The sequence below is a fragment of the Rhinoderma darwinii genome, chromosome 2 (genome assembly GCF_050947455.1).
Source record: "Rhinoderma darwinii isolate aRhiDar2 chromosome 2, aRhiDar2.hap1, whole genome shotgun sequence".
NCBI lineage: Eukaryota > Metazoa > Chordata > Amphibia > Anura > Rhinodermatidae > Rhinoderma > Rhinoderma darwinii.
The window spans coordinates 392,425,622-392,446,851 of NC_134688.1; positions in this window are offsets into that span (position 1 = coordinate 392,425,622).

A 21,230-nucleotide genomic window follows, 5' to 3' on the forward strand; every position below is an offset into this window, starting at 1 on the left:
TTTTCTTGCAAGAATAAGGACATTTTTAAGTGACCCTAAACTTTTGAACGGTAGTGTATGCTGGACATTCGGATTTGACAGAACCAACTCCTCCAGGCGTTAAACATCCTTGCAAGTCGGCAGGAGGCACAAGCTGCTGTTCCTCCTACTACACCTCCCTCCTGGCAGTGTTGATCCTCAGACTACACCTCTTGGCAGTGTTGACCCGCGTGTTTCTTTGCCACTTCCTAACCGCTATGATGGAGAAGCAAGTACTGGTCGTGGATTTCTTAATCAATGCCAGATCCACTTCAGCCTGTATAGTAGGACATTTTCGTCTGATGGCGCAAGGGTCGCTTTCATAATTTCTCTCCTCACCGGCAAGGCTCTTGCATGGGCGAACCCTATCTGGGAGGGACAAGGTCCAGAGACTCGTGACCTCCAAGCCTTCCCCTGGACTTTTCGCATGGTGTTTGAGGAGCCTGGACGAATCTCATTTGCAGTGGCATCTTTGATTAACCTACGCCAAGGAGACACCTCCGTGAGTGAGTACTCCATCCACTTCCGCACCCTGGCGGGAGAGCTGTTATGGAGCAATGAGGCCCCGGTGGCTGCATTCTGGCATGGACTGGCTTCTAGAATTAGGGACGAACTTGCCACCCGAGATCTGCCGTCTACCCTGGACGACCTCATCCTTCTGTCTGCCTGGATTGATATACGGATCCGAGAACGCCTACAAGAGGTTCATCAGGAGGGAGCCCTTCCGAGTTTGGCTCCTACTTTGCAGCAACCCCTGCTGTCCTCAGATGTCGATCCTCCTAAGGAGTCTGTGATAATGGACCAGTGTAAGCTATCCACCTAGGAGAGGCAACGCAGACGCACATCTGGACTGCGTCTTTATTGCGGCCTCGGTGGCCATATTGTGCGCCTGTGTTCCCAAAGATCCCAAAACCTAGGGTTGCTAGGAGTGACAACCTTGGGTATGAATGGACTTCCATCTAGTTTGTCCATACCTGTGACCATAGTGTCCGGCGAGAAAACGCATCAGGTTTCTGCGTATCTAGACTCTGTATCCGCTGCTAATTTCATCCGTAGAGACCTGGTGGATCTTCTGCAATTACCCACCACCCCTCTGGAGAACCCGTTGACAGTTGCTTTGGTGAATGGACTACCTCTGCCAGACCCAGTTATAGCTGTGAGGCTCCAAGTGGGAGCCCTTCACTCCGAACTTCTGCCTTTCTATGTGCTACCCAAAGCTGTTAACCCTGTGTTGCTGGGTCTGCTTTGGCTCCAACTGCATGCCCCAGTTCTGGACTGGAATTCTCTTTCGGGGTCCTGAGTGTCAAGGTCGTTGCCTGGTGCAGATTCGGTCGGCTCAGCCTTCGCTGCCTCGGTCATTAGCAGGATTGCCAAGTCATTATGCAGCATTTTCGGACGTCTTCAGAAAAAGGGAGACGGAGACATTGCCTCCACATCGGGCATATGACTGTCCTATCGAGCTGATTCCTGGTGCATCCCTTCCCCGTAGTAGGGTATATCCTCTCTCCTTGCCAGAGACTATGTCCATGTCCGCCTATAAGAAAGAGAACTTGGAGAGGGGCTTAATACGAAAGTCTTCCTCCCCGGCAGGAGCTGGGTTCTTCTTTGTCAAAAAGAAAGATGGCTCTCTTCGTCCTTGTAATGACTACAGAGATCTCAACCAGATCACGGTGAAGAATAAATATCCATTGCCACTGATCTCTGAACTGTTTGATAGTATAGGTGGTGCCAGGATTTTTTATAAACTAGACCTACGTGGGGCTTACAACCTAGTCCGGATTCGCCAGGGTGATGAATGGAAGACTGCATTTAACACCCGTGATGGACACTATGAGTATCTAGTAATGCCCTTCGGCCTGTGTAATGCTCCCGCGGTCTTCCAGGAGTTTGTGAATGACATTTTCCGTGACCTCCTCTATGTTTGTGTAGTAGTCTACCTTGATGACATCTTGATTTTTTTCTCCAGATCCTATAACGCACCAGAGACATGTCCGTCAAGTTCTGCTACAATTAAGGGAGAATCGTCTGTACGCCAAGCTGGAGAAGTGCATGTTTGACAAAGATGCTCTACCCTTACTGGGCTACATCGTCTCGAATCGAGATCTCGAGATGGATCCTGAGAAGGTAAAGTCTGTTCTGGAATGGCCACGTCCTCAAGGCTTGAGGACCATACAGCGCTTTCTGGGATTCGCTAATTTTTACAGGCAGTTTATTCCAAACTTCTCCCATCTCCAACCTTACTAAGAAGGGTATGAACGCCAAGGTGTGGACTCCCGAGGCAGAGTCCGCATTCAATAGCCTAAAGAGTGCCTTCACGTCAGCCTCTATCATTCATCATCCAGATGTCTCTCTGCAGTTCTCGTTGGAGGTGGACGCATCCTCTGTGGTGCTGGTGCACTCCTGTTCCAGAGAGGTCCCAAGGGCAAGTCAAGGGTATGTGGATATTTTTCTAAGCTCTTCTCTTCCACAGAATGCAACTACTCGATCGGGGATCGGGAGTTACTGGCCATCAAATTGGCCCTGGAAGAATGGAGACATCTACCAGAGGGCGCAGCTCATCCGATCCTGATTTTTACAGACCACAAGAATCTGACCTTCCTCCAGACGGCCCAACGGCTGAACCCTCGTCAGGCCAGGTGGTCACTGTTCTTTACAAGGTTCCAGTTTGAGCTCCATTATCGCCCGGCCGACAAGAATGTGAGGGCCGATGCCTTGTCCAGGTCTTTCGAGACGGAAGACACCATTTTGAGTCCACAGAACATTATTGATCCATCGTGCATTGTCTCTGTCAATCCCCTGCAAGTTGGGGACATTACTCCAGAGAGGACTTTTGTGCGCCTGGCTGATCGTGGAAGAATCCTCCGCTGGGGACACTCCTCTAGACTGGCAGGTCACGCGGGGGTCCGTAAGACCCAGGATCTGATTGCTCGTCATTTCTTGTGGCCCACGCTGCCCAAGGACATTATGGACTTAGTTTCTTCCTGTTCTGTATGTGCAGCCAATAAGGCCGCTCACTCCAGACCTGCTGGTCTGCACCAGCCATTGCCTGTGCCCAATGCTCCCTGGCAGCATATAGCTATGGACTTTATTACGGATGTGCCTCTCTCTGCTGGAGGCAGTGCTGTCTGGGTGGTGGTGGACCGATTTCCGAAGATGGCCCACTTCGTTCCTCTGACCGGTCTTCCTTCTAATCCTCAGCTGGCCAAGCTGTTTATCGAGCAGATCTTCCGCCTGCACGGCTTGCCGCAGCATATTGTGTCTGATCAGGGAGTTCAGTTTACCTCGAAGTTCTGGAGAGCCCTCTGCAGACTCCTTGGTGTGAAATTGGACTTTTCATCAGCCTACCATACTCAGTCCAATGGTCAGGTCGAGAGGATCAATCAGATCTTGGAGAACTACCTACGCCACTTAATTTCCAAGCAGCATGATGACTGGGTGCAGTTGCTCCTATGGGCAGAATTCTCCTACAATAATCACACCAGCGAGTCTACAAGGAATACACCGTTCTTCATTGTCCACGGCCAGTACCCACAAATTTCTCTCCCGGTGCCCGATACTTCCGAGGTTCCAGCGGCTGACTCTACCTTTAGAGACTTCCTACAGATCTGGCAGCAAACTCGATCCTCCATCCTGATGGCAGTCGACCACATGAAACGGAAGGCTGACACAAGGAGAAGAGAACCTCCTCAGTTTCTTCCTGGCACGAGGGTCTGGCTGTCTTCCAGGAATATCCGACTAAGGGTGCCATCATGCAAATTTGCTCCCAGGTTCCTTGGACCCTTCAACCCTGTCGCCTATAAGCTTCGGCTGCCTCCTACCCTCAAGATCCCCAACTCCTTTCACGTCTCCCACCTGAAGCCGGTGGTCCTGAACCGCTACACCAAGACTCCTAGCCTTGTGGTTGACTCCAGCGGCCCTTCAGACACCTTTGAGGTTCAAGAGATGCTGGACACCAAAAAAGTGAGTGGAAAGACCTTTTATTTGGTGGATTGGAGGGGGTTTGGTCCTGAAGAGAGGTCCTGGGAGCCAGAGGAAAACCTCAATGCTCCTGCTCTTCTGAAGAAGTTTCTCTCTCACTCTGGTCCCAAGAAGAGGGGGCGTAATTGGGGGGATACTGTAATGTCCGTGGCTGCGGGCTGTCAGCTCCGGTCCCCTCCTGTCAGCCGCAGCCACGAGTCGGCAAGCGCTGGCCCCAGCCTCCTCCTCAGGAGACACCAGTGCTCGCGTCCACTCACCTCAGCCGGATCCCGCAGGGTGCGTGTGCACGCTCATGCCCGCTCTTAAAGGGGCAGCACACACACCAGACCTTTTGACGAACTTTGACTTGTAAGTACCCTGGACTATAAGAGGGGTCCTGCCCCCTGCTTCGATGCCTGAGCATTGTTGTTGTTCCCTAGTTTGTCTATGTGATGGCCTCCTAGTGTGTTACCTGTCCCTAGCATTCCATACCACCCTGGTCGAGCATTATGCTGTGCCAAAGTCGTGTCGTGCTGTATCCACGTCTGACCTGCTTCACCTTGCCTGACGTCTACCTGCTACCTAGTCATAGCCTAGCCTGCCTTGCTACTGTCTGAGCTGCCACAGGTACCTATACGAACTATAGACATTCACTTGCGCCCTGTTGGCCAGCTGCCTTACCGCCATGGCGGTACGGGCCAGTTGGTCCACAGACCCTTCGTGACACTGGGAAACGGGTAGGGTATTATGGAGCTGGGAATCCGGTTATGGTAATACTAGAATCCAACTCCATTTATTTTCCCCGTAAATGCCGTACTGGGGTGATGCTTCAGAAGGCATGGCGTAAAGTAAAGAAAGTATTGGATATGGGGGATTATACTGAAATGTCGTACCTATGGAGAAACCCAAAACTGATGGAATGTTATAAGTTGAAGAACTTTCAAAATTGGGAAGGAAGGGGAATTTATAGGCTGGGACAGGTGATGGAAGGGGGGAAAATCAAGAAAAACCTTTCAGACTTTATGTCAGGAATTTGGAATTAGAAATACATGGTACTTTCAGTATCTACAGTTGGCCTCGGCCCTCAAAGCACAACACAATTGAAAAGTGGGAAATCCCAAAAAGAGCTGTTCTTGAATTCTATCTTTAAGAAAGCATAATTTTTTTTAATAGGGAGTTGATGTACGAAATAGTGGTGAACTGGGGACCCCTGGTTGGTAAATGGGAGAAAGATGTAGGGAGAATAGTGGAAGCACAAAGGGTAAACATATGTGAGGCAGTTCCCTTGTTGTCCATATTCGCTTCTCAACGGGCCTCTCAACTTTTTATTTTACATAGAAATCACTATACACCGACTAGATTTAAAAAAATGGGACATAGAGAAACGGAGAGTTGTCCAAGATGTAGGGTCTCTCAGGGAGATTTGATTCACTTGATGTGGAATTGTCCAAAGTTAAGAAGATACTGGAAAAGGGTTACAGAAGTTTTTAATGAAATTTATAATGTTGAGATAGATGGTAACCCAATTATATGTATACTTGGATACAGCCTTGGGATAACTTTGGATAACCCTCAAAAACGTCACTTGGTTGTAGTTTATATATTTTGCGAGAAAAACTATATTGAGACATTGGATACACAAGAAAAGACTCATATAGCAATTAAAGTAAAGGGCTAGGTGAAATATAATTATGAGCAACCAACCTCCCTAAATGGCAAAAAGAAAGGCAGCTCCTATATATTCATATACAAACAGGAGGAGAAAGAGGATCTAAGAAGCCAAGTATGATAAAATTGAATACTTTTATTTAACACATAAGTACACACAACATATTTAAAAGAAGGTACAAAAGGACAAAAAGACTCCAGTAAAGCACAACAAGACAGGCTCCCTATGGTACTCCAGGGCAGAGTTACAGACACTCCAAGTGAGAAATAGGGGGTGTGGACAATATACTGAGTGATATAAGTGAATACATATACCCTAACATGTTACAACCTGTATGCACAGTTAAAGGGCTGGGGAAAAGATTGAATCACTAGTAGCAGTCAGTCCACAGACTGATGAATCAGCTGCCCCTTTTTTTAAAATTTTTCTATCTAAGGAGAGTCTTACCCATGATGTATGGAATGGGAGAGTCGGTCAAGTGTGCAGATAACCCCAACGCGCGTTTCGCGGTATGCTTCCTCAAGGGGTATTAACGTGTCTGGGAGGGGACAGCCTTATATGTAGTGAGCCACAGGTATACTCACTATTTTTTCTCTCCAGGAGATCCCCTGTCCCCTGACGAAAACCGGAAGTGAGGTATGCCCCACTTCCAGCCACCAGCGCCATAGCGCACGTCCGGAATCCCCGACGTGTACAGGGATCCCGAGGATGCGCAGTGCGCCAAAGGGGGCGGGAGTGAGGCCGGGCCACACAGCGGCAACGTGCAGGGAAAGTGCGCTCCTCATTGGATAGAAAAAATACAATGACGGAGAGGAAAAGGGTGAGTGGTTTATATCGCAGTGTGAGTCAAAGACCCATATATATGTTAATTACTAAGAAAATGTATATTTAAAAATAAAAAAGATGAATCACGAAACGGAGGAAATGTGTAAAGTACACCAAACAATGGCGCTAGATATAAGTGCCGTATTAATGAAAAATTATAAATATCACGTATAGAGACGTGATAATCGTGATAAAGGAGAATGCAAGTATGGATTAGGACTAAGGACACAGTAACAAAGTATGTGACCTTAGATGAGAGGAGGTCTCCCATAGGAAAAACGTGATAAAAGAGACAAAAAGTCATGAATAAAAACAGGTGCTCTGGTAAGACCATATGAACTGGCAATATATATATAGTATATAAATTCTAGTATTGTGATTAAGACATATGTGGACAATTTAAAATACCAAAGTGACATAGAGCAATTATTAACCGGATATAACAATAAAAGCGATAAGACCAATCATAAAAGATTAATATTATAAATAGGGATAAAAGAAAAAACCATCACACCCCTATACACATGTATTATGATAAATAAACAAATTATATTGTCATCTTCTCCATTCATGTTAGTAAGGATCCAATGATGAGTTTCAAAATTCTTGTCGGAAAAAATGCTGTCACGGAATTAGTACGTCAAATGCCTATGTAGCAGAATTAAGACACAAACGTTAAAAGAAAATTAAAAGCATATGGTGGTAGGGAAATTTAAAGAAAAGGGGCAAAGTTCAGTTGTTCGTTAAGCCCACCAGGGATCATAGTTCCCAATTTGACGATCCACATGCATTCTTTTTGGGCCAGCACCTTCCTCAAATCACCCCCTCTGATGCCACAATGTATACGGTCAATTCCGCGAATCCTAAGAGAGTTAGGATTACAGTCGTGATACTGTTTCAAATGTGTTTTAAGTTGTCTGTAGTCACTTATTGCATTAGCTCCAGTGATATCGCGTACGTGTTCTCTGGTACGTATCCGCAGCTGTCTAGACGTTAGACCTATATAAATTTTGGAGCATCCGCAAAGTGCATAATAAACTACATGTGTAGTGCTGCAAGAAATATAGTCTCTGATTTTGAATGTTCTCGTTCCGTCGGCTGTCATAAAATCAAAGGCTCTGCTAATATTGGGGCATGCAATGCAGTCGCCACATGGGTAACATCCGATTTTGGGTTCGCGAGAACTAAACGGGTTAACGTATTTTGGCACGTAATGACTTTTGTTCAGAAGATCCTTGAGGTTTTTACTCCTCTTAGCGGTCATCATTGGTTTTGAAGGTAAGCATTGTGCTAGGGCTGGTTCTGATCTCAAAATGGGCCAATGTTGCCCAAGAATCAACCTCATTTTGTCCCATTGGTTGTTATAAGTTGTGATAAATCAAACATTATTATCTACAGTTGGATATGTTTTCGTTCGCAGTAATTCACATCGTGGTGTTCTTCTGGCCCTGTCATAACCTGATTTTATAAGGCGTGTGCTATATCCTCTATCCTAATATATCCTCTCCCCCAATCCACTGCTCTGTCCAAGCGGGAGTGAAGTACGTTCTTCATCCCGCGGGACAGTTCGTCTATCCAGCGATTCATATCCTGCTGCTCCGCTGCTTGGTACAGTGCACACATCGGGTCCTGTGCCACCCGGCATACAGCTTCATCAGACGAACCAGCAGCGCTGCTGTCCCAGCTGACAGCGGGGTGTCGTTATGTTGTATCAGCTTCGGCTATTCACCACGCTGCTGCTCCGATACTAGGGGTGACACCGAGATTTACTGTACAACTAGCTTCATTCTCACTGTGCTGCTTGGCAATCTAGCGGCAGCACACTGGGAATTTAGCCTCATAAGACGACTCAGCAGCGTTGCGGCTCCAGCTGACAGCTGGTTGCCGTTACATTGTGTCAGCCTTGGCTGTCTACGCTGCTGTTCCGATACTAGGGTTGCCATCGTGACACACTGTATAGCTGGCCTCAATCTCACTGTGCCGCTTGTCAGTCACGAGGCGGCACACTGATAATTATTTGTCTATTTACAGCAATACAGTTTGATCATACACATTTGGATTTGATCTCACATGATTTAAATCGATACATGTTTACTCACCACTCCTGGGGGGTTCCACTTTAGCTGACTGTCATAGAGTGTGATCCTGGCCGGTCTAAATTCTGCGGACCAATTGCTTCATACTAACCCATGCTCACTGCAAATTGGCAGTCTGAGCTTACTTACACTGTGCTAATTGCCAAGGTTTGGCAGCACAGGACTTTGTGACCTTGACAGTGACCATAGCTGGTAGCACACAACTACATGTTAATTTCACTGCAACATATATTGTTACACTGACTGTAGGGCCAGCGAGTATGTGAGTTTGGGGGTCACTCGCACATACTCAATTGCACCATTGGATTTTATGTTATATGACATTTTTATTGTATACCAATAAAAGCTATATATTAATAGATCACACACTGTCCTCCTTCCCTTCCCTCGAACATACTCAGCAGTTATTATACTGCAAGGGGGGGGGGGGGGGATCAGAGTGTCTGATTGACTGCTGAGGGTTATATGGGGGGATAACTCTATCCCCCCCAGAGCCATAAGTGTCAGACGCTCAGACCCTCCCATAGAGCACTCAGCAGTCAGTCAGACGCACTGGGAGGGGTGTCTGACTGCTTAAAGGGTAACGAAACGTTTTTTTTAAATTACATGTCATAGTGACGCGGTGGTGGACAAGGGGGGCCCAAGCTTGTGGACCAGCCCTATGGTCTACTTAATCCGCCACTGGCACTACCAGTCCCTTGATTACATGTGGAGTTACTAAAACAGCGTAACTCGCTGAGCTACGATGCTTCCGTAACTCCCATAGAACTGAACAGTAGTTACGGAAACAGCGTAGCTCGAATGCTATGCTGCTTCCGTAATTGCCATTCACTACTATGGGAGTTAGGGAAACAGTGTAGCTCAGCGAGTTACGCTGTTTCAGCAACTCCACATGCAAACAAGTGGCCGCTGTTTCAAGTCCCCTAGGGGAACTAATAAAGTGTGTAATAAAAAAAAAACTTTCGATACATTTTCAGGAGTGTAAAAAAAATAAATATTAAAAGTTAAAAAAAAAAATACCTTTTCCCATTTTTCCCCAAGCTCAATTTAAAAAATACTTTGGTATCGCTGCGTCTGTAGAAGTCCGATCTATTACAATATACCATTATTTAACTCGCACGGTGAGTTTAAAACTGTAAAACATCAAAATAGGTTTTGGTCACCTTAGCCCTTAAAAAATGAAATGAAAAAAAAAAGTGATCAAAAAAATCGTATGTACCAAAAAATGGTGCCAATAAAACTACAGCTAGTCCCGCAAAAAATAAGCCTTCACACCGCTCAATCGATGAAAAAAATTCATGGCTCTCAGGCCCCATGCACACAAACTTATTTTTTTCCTCCTGTAAATACTGGCGTAAATACGGGTCCTTGGTCACACGTATTCAAACCCGTATTGCACCAGTATTTACGGAACCGTGCCCGTAAATACGGGTCCGGTGTCACCAGTATTCCACCCGTATTTACGGGCACGTTTTCGCTGCAAAATTGCAATGCACTAATCGGCAGCCCCTTCTCTCTATCAGTGCAGGATAAAGAGAAGGGGCAGCCCTTTCCGTAGTAAAAGAAATTCATACTTACCCGGCCGTTGTCTTGGTGATGCGTCCGTCTTTCGACATCCAGCCCGACCTCCCTGGATGACGCGGCAGTCCATGTGACCGCTGCAGCCTGTGATTGGCTGCAGCGGTCACATGGGCTGAAACGTCATCCCGGGAGGCCGGACTGGAGGAAGAAGCAGGGAGTTCAGGGTAAGTATTAACTTCTATTTTTTTTACACGTTGATCTATATTGTAATCGGAAGTCACTGTCCAGGGTGCTGAAACAGTTACTGCCGATCGCTTAACTCTTTCAGCACCCTGGACAGTGACTATCCCCTGACGTCGCCTAGCAACGCTCCCGTAATTACGGGTGCACACACGTAGTCACCCGTAATTACGGGAGCCCCATAGACTTCTATGAGCCTGCCCGTGCCGTAATTACGGTCTGAAATAGGACATGTTCTTTATTTTTCAACGGCACGGGCACCTTCCCGTAAGCATACGGGGAGGTACCCGTGGCCAATAGTAGTCTATGGGCCCGTAATTATGGCTGTGATTACGGTCGTTTTTACGTTCGTGTGCATGGGGCCTCAGAATGTGGTGAAACAGAATAAATTATTTTTTAACAAATAATTTTTTTCCTATTTTCTGTTATCTAAAACCTGGGTGCGTCTTATGGTCAGAAAAATACGGTAATTATTTTGTATCTTGATTTATTTGTGTGTGAAGTAATTTTATAGTTGGAAATTATTGCATTTTTTAAATAAAAACATCCTTAAAAAAAAACAAAAAACAAAACCTGACATGTCTAAAATAAATTCTGTACTATGGTGACATCTAGTGGATGTTTATAAAGCTTACAACTGTATTATATAGCATGCATTTTCAGCATGAACAAGAAGATGTAAAACTGGTACAAAGAAAAAGTGGAGTATTTGTTCATGTCAACGAATCAGGTCGCACCTTCCATTTTCCAAAGGGCCTCTGAAAAATCAGACATGGAATCAGTCTTATTTAACCCCTTCAGGACCAAGCTAATTTTGGCCTTCAGGACCAGCCCCATCTTTTTAAATCTGACATGTCACTTTATGTGGTAATAACTCTGGAATGCTTTTACCTATCCAAGCGATTCTGAGATTGTTTTCTTGTGACATATTGCACTTTATGTTAGTGAAAAAATTTGGTCAATAAATTAAATATTTATTTGTGAAAAACACCAAGATTTAGAGAAAATTTGCAAAAATTTGCATTTTTCTAAATTTAAATGTATCTGCTTGTAAAATAGATAGTAATACCACACAAAATAGCTACTATTTCACATTTCCCATATGTCTACTTTATGTTTGCATCGTTTTTTGAACGTCCTTTTATTTTTCTAGGACGTTACAAGACTTAGAACTTTCGCAGCAATTTTCTACATTTTCAAGAAAATGTCAAAAGACTATTTTTTCAGGGACCAGTTCAGTTCTGAAGTGGCTTTGAGGGACTTCAATATTAGAAAGTCCCCATAAATCACCCCATTTTGAAAACTGCACCCCTCAAAGTATTCAAAACAGCAGTCAGAAAGTGTTTTAACCCTTTTAACCATTTCACAGGAATTAAAACAACGTAGAGGTGACATTTACAAATTTCATATTTTTTGCCAAAATTAATTTGTAATACATTTTTTTCTGTAACACAGAAGGTTTTCAAGAAACGCAACCCAATATTTATTGCACAGATTCTGCAGTTTTTAGAAATATCCCACATGTGACCCTAGTGCGCTACTGGACTGAAACACCGGCCTCAGAAACCAAGCAGCACCTGGTGGATTTTGAGGCCTCCTTTTTGTAGAATATATTTTAGGCACCATGTCCAGTTTGAAGAGGTCTTGTGGTACCAAAACAGTGGAAACGCTCCAAAAGTGACAACATTTTGGAAACTACACCCCTCAAGGAATTTATCTAGGGGTATAGTTAGCATTTTGACCCAACAGTTTTTTTTGCTAAATTTAATGGAATTAGTCTGTGAAGATAAAAATATACTTTTTTTCTGAGAAAACGAGTTTTCCAATTTTTACAAGGAATAAAGGAGAAAAACCACCCCAACATTTGTAAAGCGATTTCTCCCAAATACGTAAATACCCCACATGTGGTAAAAAAAACGGCTGTTTAGACCCACGGCAGTGCTCAGAAGGGAAGGAGTGCCATTTGGATTTTGGAGCGCAGATTTTGCTGGAATGGTTTACGGTGCCATGTCGCGTTTGCAACGCACTGGAGGGACCAAAATAGTAGAAACCCCCAAAAGTTACCCCATTTTGGAAACTACACCCCTCAAGGATTTTTCTAGGGGTATAGTGAGCATTTTGACCCCACAGGTTTTCTGCTGAATTTATTGGAATTAGTTTGTGAAGATGAAAATCTACTTTGTTTCTGAAAAAACATAGAATTTTCTAATTTTTACAAGAAATAAGGGAGAAAAAGCCATCCAACATTTGTAAAGCAATTTCTCCCGATTACGGCAATACCCCATATATGGTAATAAACGGCTGTTGAGACCCACAGCAGGGCTCTGAAGGGAAGGAGTGCCATTTGGAGCGCAGATATTGTTGGAATGGTTTTCGGTGCCATGTCGTGTTTTCAACGCCCTGGAGGGACCAAAATAGTAGAAACCCCCAAAAGTGACCCCATTTTGGAAACTACACCCCTCAAGAATAACATTTTAATTTTTTTCACAAATGCGTCATTTCTAGGACATATTTTTTCAAAATAGTACATGAAACTGATGAAACACACCCCAACATTTATTACCTAGTTTCTCCTGTGTCAAGAAATACCCCCACTTAGGCCGTAATCTGCTGCATGCCCACACAGTGTGACCCCAAAGCAAAGAAGCACCCTTTGGCTTTTCAGAACATAATTTTAGCTTGAATGAGTTGATAGCCCCACTCCATGCCTGTAAAGGATTTGAGCTGGCAGAACGATCTGACACCCCTAGAAGTGACCCCATTTTGAAAACTGCACCCCTAAGGTATTCACCTAGTGGTTTAATGAGTGTTTGTACCGCTATGTTTTCATAGCCGGAATCGTGGTATTTAGGTGGTAATTTTTTTTACCAAATCTATTATTTTTGGGGCATGGTTGCCTTCCACAGCATATTAACCCGTAGAAGTGCATATACCAGTGTATGTAACTATGTCATGCTAACAAAGCAGATGACCAACAAATGTGTCAGTCCACAGCTGTTAACAACAGTTAAATCAGAGAGAATTTAAATTAGAATTGTATTGGACTGAAGGGCAATATATTTGAGAACTGGAGGAAAAAATTTAGAATTTGAGCATGTTCACAGGATGAAAGAACAGGGCTTTATAATGTCACTTCTTTTTTTCAAAGGGACTGGTCATACAATGTCTCTTTAGCCCAGACATGGGCAAACTACGGCCCGCGGGCCACATACGGCCCGTTAGGCTTTTTAATCCGGCCCGCCGAACTTGTCCAAATTATAGTAAAAACCTCCTTTTTTTTCCCCTTTCCCTGCAATGCCCACGTTTTCCCAATAGATGGCGCACTCAAAACACATTGACCGTTGTTAATGTGGCGCGTATTTCTCTTTATTTCACTTTAATTTTCACTTCGTTTCACGTCACCATTAAGCCCTTCAGCTGCAGGTAGGATATTTAATACAGCCTATGTCTGTGTGCTTGGCAACGATACACGTGTACTTTTTGCGCGTGAAGGCGAGGGTGTCCGTGGCGAGTTTGTAGAGCGCGCGGTCAGGACAATCCATCCATGATTTTGCGGAGTTTAACACAAGTAGATATTATTGAGCTTGAGTATTTCGTTGTGTAATAATATGTTTTGAATGTTGAAAGTGATTCCATTTTTCAATAAATGTTGATTTCTTTAACTTTGCACCTTCGATTGAAACTTATTAAAAACAGACGCAATCTTGATAAATCACAGTGCGTATGTTATTTTAATCTATTTACATTTCCTCCTCCCAGTATCTGCGAAATAGTATGTAAATGCCATATCTTGCATATTCCTTGAGACAAATTTATTAACTGATAAGGGCTATTTTTCACATTTGAAAGACAGTTAATAAATTGGGTTGTAGTGTTCTTACTGTGCTATGAGGTTTGCACACACTACATTTAATGCTTTAGTATATCCGGCCCAAACACTCCCTCCAAATGCTCCTGGCCCGGCCCCTCTGTCAAATTTTAGAACCCATTGTGGCCCGCGAGTCAAAAAGTTTGCCCACCCCTGCTTTAGCCCCATCAATCTCAATATCAGAGACGAACGTGCCAAGGGACTTGGCACACCATTACAGGTCCCTGCCAATCAAAGTAGGAACCGTAATTTGCGCAAAACAACCAATAACCTACAGAATATATAAAAGGGCAGTGTCCAACACCATCTCTATGGACCGTAAAGGATCACTAATCCCCTAAGATATTGTCAGTTTTCCTGGAATTTTTTTTCGGGTTTAACAGGTTGTGCAAAAGCCTGAACAACAAAAAAGCCCATAACGTATTGATCAGGAACAGCTCGTAAATTGAGTAACCTCCAAATATAAAGAACTATGCCCATATCACCAGTTTATAAGAATTAATATAACCGCTTTATATGGCAGGACATAGTTATAATAATAATAGGCAAACTCAGTAAAATTATTAAAAAAATATGTATTGAAGGAATATTACATTTATATGAAATGATGCGGTCAAATAAAAAATTACATTTTTATCTCAAGTATGCTATTTCAGTGATTCCAACTGACCTTATTTTGAAAACTCTACCCTTCAAGGTATTCATCTAGGGTATAGTGAGAAATTTTGTTAGGGGTTTTCCAAAAATATTTTAATTTGGTGTGATTAATTATAACGTGAAACCACGTAGGTATTCATCTAGGGGTATAGTGAGAATTTTGTTAGGGGTTTTTCAAAAATATTTTAATTTGGTGTGATTAATTATAATGTGAAACCCCTTTAGGTATTCATCTAGGGGTGTAGTAAGAATTTTTAGTTTTGTTTGGGCTTCTTTAAAATTTTGTGGGCAAAAATATATGATACAAAATTACTCAGCTTCAAAAATCTATTTAGAATGGGCAATTTGTAAAATAAACGGGTGTATAAATAAAATAATCTAAAACTCAGTGGAGGTATGGTAAATTTTGAAGCATTCATTGATGCACAGGCCTGGCTTTGTGGGGCATGTCTCACACTGGTCTTTCCGAATGCCTTTTTTGGAACACACCCGACACTTTTCTGGGGTCTTGTTTTCTTGTCAGTGGGGGGGATTTACTGATGGAAATTGCTGGCCTAGAATTATACGGCAACTGTAATCTCCCGAAGAAGTGCCCTCCCCTTCTGGGTTGTCAAATAAAAGGGCCTAGATTATTGTCCCCTGAAATTGGAGAAATGTGTTTCGATTGCCTGCGTATCTGGACACCACAAATGTGTTATACATTGCCATTTGGGTGAGGTGGACTGCCAGCTTCTTGTACCAGGCCTTACTTTTCCGCATGACACTATACGGCTTTATGACCTGATCAGATAGATCCACCCCACCCATAAAGCGGTTATAATCCAGTACGCAGGCAGGCTTGTCAGTTGTGGTGCTGGAGCCATGAACTGAAACGTTGATGCTGCTATCCTTATGGATGCTAGATAGAATGTGGACATCTTTCTTGTCCCTATATTTCACTAGCAACATGTTGTCACTGCACATTGCTTTGCTTTCTCCTTTTGGCAATGTCTGGCCCAGGAGGGTTTTGGGGAGGCCCTTCGAATTTTTTTTGATCGTGCCACAGGCCACTGTCACTCTTGCCAAAAGGCACTTTTAGAGAGGGAATCTATTATAAAAATTGTCTATATAGACATTATATCCCTGGCAAAGTAGCGGGTGTATAAGATCCCACACAATTTTTCCGCTGACAATAAGGGAAGGGGGGCACTCTGGGGGATCAATTTTGGAATCCCTTCCCTCATAAATTCGGAAACAATGTGTGTACCGGGTGGAACTTTCACAGATCTTATACAGCTTTATTCCATACCGGGCCCATTTATTTGGGAGGTATTGACGGAAGTGGAGCCTTCCCTTAAAACTGACGAGAGACTCGTCGACCGCAATATTTTTACCTGGGGTGTAAATTTGGGCAAATTTTAAATTAAAATGATTGATGACAGGCTTTATTTTAAATAAACGGTCATAATTTGGATCATCGGGGGGTGGGCAGCGTGTATTATCTGCGTAATGCAGAAATTTGAGGATGACCTCAAATCTTTTTCTGGTCATAATGATGCCATAAAGGGGGGTATTATATAGGACATCAGATGACCACTAGTCCCTAATGCTGGGTTTCTTTATGAGGCCCATATTCAGTAACAGGCCCCAAAATTTGCAAAGCTCCACTGAGCTTGTGGGGGTCCAATTTTGGCCTTTGGCATAGTAGGATATGGGATTGTGGGCGAGAAATTGTTCTCTATATAAATTTGTGTTTGACCATTAAATTTATAAATTCAGCGGAGAAAAATAATTAAAAAAAAAATCGAACTCTGCGAACCCCGTGGTCTCCACTTGGATTCCCGAGGATGCGGTGAAGTCGGGAACCTGGGGGGAATAACTTGTAGCAGGCATCCATATCGCCTCACTATCGGGGGGCTGGTCAGAACCAGCAACTCTTCTGCGCTGCTGGGGGGCTCATCAGACTCGTTAGATGAAGATGATGTCAGCACGAACTGCACTTCATCCTCGCTAGCAGAGTCTGTATCCGAACACAGCATAGCGTATGCCACCTCTGGGCTATAAAATTTCTGCGCCATATTGCAGTAATGTACACTACAATGTAACAGATCTAAGTTTATCGTAACCCTAAAACGTAACTCTCCCTAAGAAAAAAATAATTGTTTTTAGAATTTTTTTAAATATATTTTATTTGTATTTTTTTATTTTTTATTAACTGGAAACAAACTGGCGCTCTCAAAAACGTAGGAGCGGGATGGAACTGACTGGATCTCTGCGTAAAACTGTCACTGTATGTGGCACGGCAACTGTGAATGTTGGCGATCTGTGTGGATCGGACTGGACACTGCCGCGGATCAATGTTCTCTCACTGGGCAGTGAGGAGGCGATCTGGGGGTATTTAGGCTATCGCCTAACATAATATGGCGCAGTATTTTCACTGGGGTAATGGGTGGGCGATTTGGGGATTATTTTATAACTACTGGGACAGGAGAGATCTGAGGAGATCTAGGAGGATCTGGGGAGATCTAGAAGAGATCTTTATTCACTTTTTTTTACTTTTTATCTCTGACAGGGCTTCACACATCGACTCTCACAAGCTCTCTGACAGAAATGAGCTTGTCAGAGCCGGCGATGAGAAGAATCCTGTGTCTTTTGTTTACATATGCTGTGATCACAGCCATTGACGTCACAGGACCGCTTTGATTGTTCCTGTGCCAGCGAGCAATAAGTGTTTGTTGCTACTCGCCGCCGCGATCTGCCTGTTGTCACCATGTCAAATGACATGGTGACAGTTTATCGTCGGGACGTTACTCTACGTGAGAATGCGGGAAAGCACCGCCGATTGTCAAGTACAGTAACGTTATTGGGCGGGAAGGGGTTAATGTCAGCAGCACTTTCACAGATAGAGTGCGCAGATACAATTGAATATTATAGACTGCAGGCCACATTAGGCCTGCAGCTTATAAGGCGCTGGGAAGAATCCTTGCACAGGCCAGCGTGATGACTTCACTGTATCACCATGGTCTGCACTGGGGACCCGCACGGAGGCTGTATGGCACTTGATACAAGGGGGGCTGTGTGGCGCTTGATATAAGGGGGGCTGTGTGGCACTTGATACAAGGGGGGCCGTGTCGTACTATATGGAAGGGGAGGGACATGTGGCACTATATACAAGGGGGGCTGTGTGGCACTATATACAAGGGTGGCTGTGTGGCATTATATACAAGGATGGGCTGTGTGGCACTACATACGAGGGGGCTGTGTGGCACTATCTACTATGGGGGGCTGTGTGGCACCATCTACTACGGGGGGCTGTGTGGCACTATGGGAGAGGGCTGTGTGGCATTATGGGGAGGGCTGTGTGGCACTATTTTACAGGGGGCTGTGTGTGGTGCTATCTACAAGGGGCTATGTGTGGCACAATCTACAGGGGTCAATGTGTGGCGCTATCTACAGGGGGCTGTGTGGCACTATATACAAGGATGGCTGTGTGGCACTGTGTACAAGGAGGGCTGTGTGGCACTATATACAAGGAGGGCTGTGTGGCACTTGATACAATGGTGCTTTGTGGCACTATATACAAGGGGGAGCTGTGTGGCACTATATACAAGGGTGGGGGCTGTGTGGCACTATATACAAGGATGGCTGTGTGGCACTGTGTACAAGGAGGGCTGTGTGGCACTATATACAAGGAGGGCTGTGTGGCACTTGATACAATGGTGCTTTGTGGCACTATATACAAGGGGGAGCTGTGTGGCACTATATACAAGGGTGGGGGCCGTGTGGCACTATATACAAGGGGAGGGCCATGTGGCACTATGTACAAGGGGGGTGGTGTGGCACTATATACAAGGGGGGCAGTGTGGCACTATATACAAGGGGGGCTGTGTGGCACTATATACAAGGGGGGCTGTGTGGCACTATATACAAGGGTGGCTGTGTGGAACTATATACAAGGGTGGCGGTGTGGCACTATATACAATGATGGGCTGTGTGGCACTATATACAGCGAGGGCTGTGTGGCACTATATACAAGTCGGGCTGTGTGGCACTATACACAAGGTGGGCTATGTGGCACTATACACAAGGGGGGCTGTGTGGCACTATACACAAGGGGGGAACTGTGTGGCACTATACACGAGGGGGGCTGTGTGACACCATCTACTATGGGGCTATATGGCACTATTTATAAAGGGGAGGGCTGTGTGGCGCTATCTACAGGGGTCTATGTGTCACGCAATCTACAGTGGTCTGTGTGTGGCGATATCTACAGGGGCTGTGTGGTATTATCTACAAAGGGTGGGTTGTGTGGCACTTATACATGGGAGGGTGCCGTGTGGCACTATATATAAGGATGGAGGGCCGTGTGGCACAATATACAAGAGGGGGGGGGCTGTGTGGCACTATATACAAGGGGAGGGCTGTGTGGCACTATATACAGAGGGGCTGTGTGGCAATATCTACTGAGGAGGGCTATGTGGCACTAGCTACTAAGGGTGGCTGTATGCGGCGCTATCTACAGGGGGCACAAAGGGAGGGAGCATTATTACTATGGGGCACGGTTACTGACGGCGCACTTTTGTTGTGTCGAGCACTGAGGGATCATTATTACTGTCTGGGGCCCCGTGGATTATGAGTTTGTTTACAGCATGGGGTATAGATGTGGAGGGTGCTGGATAAGATAGAAACCAACATGTCTGTGTATCCAATTCTGCAGAGACGAGTCGTAGCTGCAATAAGTCGTCACAGTGGTCTGGACAGGATAGAGAAAAAAAAGGGAAAGTGAATGACTCCAATCAGAGAAAACATCCCCGGTGAGTCACTGGATATAAATGTGTTGTAATCATTTATATTGTCTGTGTATAACTGGCATCTACCACTATATGGTGGTAATATTATATGGTCTACAGAGCTCCTGTGTATAACTGGCATGTACCACTATATGGTCACTACATGGTGGTAATATTGGTCTTGTAGAGTGGATTTTATTCAGTAACAGTATGGGGGCATTATTCAGTCACTATGAGGTTATGGTGTGGCGGTATTATTCAGTAACAGTATGGGGGTGGTATTATTCAGTCACTATGTGGTGGTAATATGTTGTTATGGTGTGGCGGTATTATGCTGTATCAGTATGGGGGTATTATTTAGTCACTATGTGGTTATGGTGTGGCGGTATTATTCAGTAACAAGATGGGGGTATTATTCAGTAACAGTATAGTAATATTATTCAGTCACTATGTGGTTATGGTGTGGTGGTATTATTCAGTAACAGTATGGGGGTATTATTCAGTCACTATGTGGTTATGGTGTAGCAGTATTATTCAGTAACAAGATGGGGGTATTATTCAGTCACTATGTTGTTATGGTGTGGAGGTATTATTTTGTAATATTATGGAAGTATTATTCAGTTACTATGTGGTTATGGTCTGGCGGTATTATTTGGACCTTATATTGGTATTATTGGTAATATTGCTCTTATAATAGTAAGTTGTGTTCAGTAACAGTATGCAGGTAATATTTCATCTGGTATAGTGGTATGATTTAACAACTGTATATGCATATAATTTTTTGTGTGAGAGGGGGGACATATGCTTTTGGGGCTCACAACACTCCTGATCACGCTAGAAATTAGTGATGCAGTTCTCTGCATAACGCCTTCTGAATACTGCATTATTGATACAGTAAGGCCTCATTTACACGAGCGTGTGCGTTTTGCGCGCGCAAAAAACGCTGCGTTTTGCGCGCGCAAAAGGCACTTGGCAGCTCCGTGTGTCATCCGTGTATGATGCGCGGCTGTGTGATTTTCACGCAGCCGCCATCATAGAGATGAGGCTAGTCGACGCCCGTCACTGTCCAAGGTGCTGAAAGAGCTAACTGATCGGCAGTAACTCTTTCAGCACCCTCGACAGTGAATGCCGAACACAATATACACCAACCTGTGAATAAAAAAAGTCTTTCATACTTACCAAGAACTTCCTGCTTCCCCCAGTCCGGGCTCCCGGCCGTTGCCTTGGTGACGCGTCCCTCTCTTGTCATCCGGCCCCACCTCCCAGGATGACGCCGCAGTCCATGAGACCGCTGCAGCCTGTGATTGGCTGCAGCCTGTGCTTGGCTGCAGCTGTCACTTGGACTAAACTGTCATCCCGGGAGGTCGGACCGGAGTTATCGGTAAGTCAGAACGTCTTTTTTTTTTTTACAGGTTCATGGATTTTCGGAGCGGAAGTCACTGTCCATGGTGCTGAACCAGTTTAACGCTTTCAGCACCGTGGACAGTGACTGTCTCCTGACGTCGCGTACCCGAACATTTTTTACCGGTTTCGGTCAAAACGAGTTTGGCCGAACCCGGTGAAGTTCGGTGCGCTCATCTCGAATTTGACACTCCATTTGGATGTTTGTA